General features: G+C 42.2%; 1 pseudogene; it reads left to right on the top strand.

Moving 5' to 3' along the window:
• The first annotated feature begins 964 nt into the window (after positions 1–964).
• On the top strand, positions 965–1930 carry LOC115297522 (annotated as a pseudogene).
• Positions 1931–2571: the final 641 nt, after the last annotated feature.

Raw genomic sequence — 2571 nt, 5'->3', positions numbered from 1 at the left:
TCATGTGGCAGTAAAGCACAAATCCCAGACCCTAAATGATTCCAACCCCAGAGGTCATCCCCAGTACTCCAAATCTTGAGCTTGCCATTCCACTTCCTCCACCTTCAGCGCGGTCTCTTGAACTGACTTGTACTCCCCCAAACAAAAGCCTTCTGGCTCCTGGGTAAGGGCTCCTGGAGCTATAATTTTATTCTCCACTTAGGGTTGTCAAATTGAGCAAACAAATAGAGAATGTGTCGCTGTATCTGTATGTCAGGTAAACAACAAATAATTGGGAGGAGGGTGCACTTAGACTAAAAAGTTATCAGTTGTTTATCTGAAATACAAATGTGAGTGAGCATCCCCTATGGTATCTGGCTACCCTACCTGCACGCCCCTCTTTCCCCAGCTTTGCAACAGAAAGCCATCAGGAACTCTCTAAGGATGGGGAGCCCAAACTCAGAACACAGAGGCTGCTTGGATGGAGAAGCAAAGAATGTAAAGATAGCTCGCCTTTGTTTCAGTCTTCTATGACAGTGAGCCTGAGTCACAAATGAATAGCTCAAGGATTACCCTGCCATGAAGCAAGGGGATTGGTAACAGCAAGATTTTCAGAATATTGCCTTTGTGACAAGGCAAATTTGGGGCGTGAACCTAGAGTAGATTCTTGGCACTCACAGGGTCCAGTCCTGAGGCCTTCACAACCACCCCCCCAGATTCACGAATATCATGTTAGTGTAGTTCCGTTGAAATTTTGAAGTTATCCTTCAGACTCTTAATGATTCCTCTATATATTCAGGATTCGAAAGTCAGTTATAAAGTAGTCTGGCTGAAAAATGATTAGATGCCTCTTAGCTTTTCCTAGATTTCAGTCACCAGATCTAGCACTGACTTTCATTTCAGGCCATTTTTCATTAAGAAATATGTTTTGATATTGTATGGCTTGTTCATGAGTCTGGGTCTGGCCATGAGTCTGGGTCTGGCCATGGGTCTGGGTCTGGCCATGAGTCTGGGTCTGGCCATGGCCAGCGAGTCCAGGGCTGATGCAGGAGCCAAGAACTCTCAGGCTGTGCAGAAAAATGGAACTCAATCAGTAAGCAAAATATGGGAACTCGGTTTATGGACATTACAACCAACACCTTAGGGAGGCAATAATGGACGGCTTGGACATTGCGGTTTCACTTCCAAGTCTACGCAATGAGCTAATGTGCCCAATTTGTTTGGATATGCTGAAAAACACCAGGACTGGAAAGGAGTGCTTACATAGTTTTTGTGCAGCCCTCAGAAGTGGCAACAAAGAAGGTCCTACCTGTTGGAAAAGCTAGTTTCTAAAAGATCACTAAGGCCAGACCTGAACTTTGGTGCACTCATCAGCAAAATTTATCCAAGTCATCATGAGTTCATCAAGAGAGAATATTAGCCAGGATTAACATGCACAGTAATCGGCAAGCAGTCACAGCACTGAGTAAGGACTGAAGATACAGGCCAGGAACAGACTACAGAGAGGCAAGAAACAGCAGACTGAAAGCAGCAGTGGAGCAGAAGACCCCGGGGACGGCTCTCGCTGTAGCAATGCTTCCGCACACAGTAGTCAGGAAGCAGGACCTAGTACCAAATGAACCAAACATCTGATGACTCCTGGCTTGAGCTGCGATACATAAAAACTTCAGGTGTTGCCACTGTTGATCACGTATCCAAGTCTCGGGCTGAGAGGTTTGCTTCAAAAGGAAGTCGAATCAAAGTAGATGAACCTCGGTACAGCCAGTGAGAAGCAGTATACCATTTACATAGCAACAGCCTGTGGGCAGTTCACGGTATGAAATGGCTCTTTTTCTTTAGAATTGGTTATGAATAATATTGGAAACGGAACAGACCCATGGAACTTTATTACGCACCCACAAAGGAGCACAAAGGAGCTTTTACTAAAACCATGTCTGGACTTTTTAAATAGCCTATTTCCTTAATAGTAAAGATGCACTGTCTTTACTTCTATGGACAGAATCATGGATACATTGTTTGGCTTTCTTTCTGAGCCAGGCTTGCTTACACAGTTAGAATCTTTTCCCCTTAATTTCAGATGTCCTTTTTGGAAAGGACTATATGATTCAGTCCTTTTCCCCCCCCTTTAAAATATATATAAGTTGTATGTTTTCACAAACTATAATTTCATCTGGAACGCCCTCATGACCCAGAAATTTTTCATTGATCTGTATTCTTTTCTTTTTTTAAAGATTTTATTTTTAAGTAATCTCTACACCCAACATGGGGCTTGAACTCACAACCCTGAGATCAAGAGTCGAACGATCTATTGACTGAGCCAGCCAGGTGCCCCCATAGTTCTGTGCCTTAAGTGAAGATTCAGTTGGGTATCTTTTTCCCTCCCCTCAAGAGTTTTTATGCCTACAGAATATTAAATAATATTTATTTTGATTTTTCCCCCCAAAGTCTTATATATTTATAGTTTCCTATATAAGCTGTAGTATCTTTATGAAGACCAAGGCTCAAAATCACTGTGCCTAAAAAACAATTCTCATAAGATTATTATTTTCATGTTATTTTCCTTCATAATATCTCATTTTTTAAAAAAAGGTT

Source organism: Suricata suricatta, chromosome 8 (assembly GCF_006229205.1).
Source record: "Suricata suricatta isolate VVHF042 chromosome 8, meerkat_22Aug2017_6uvM2_HiC, whole genome shotgun sequence".
Taxonomy (NCBI): domain Eukaryota; kingdom Metazoa; phylum Chordata; class Mammalia; order Carnivora; family Herpestidae; genus Suricata; species Suricata suricatta.
The sequence above is the reverse complement of the archived record's forward strand: the minus strand, read 5'-3'. Positions and strand labels throughout refer to the sequence as shown.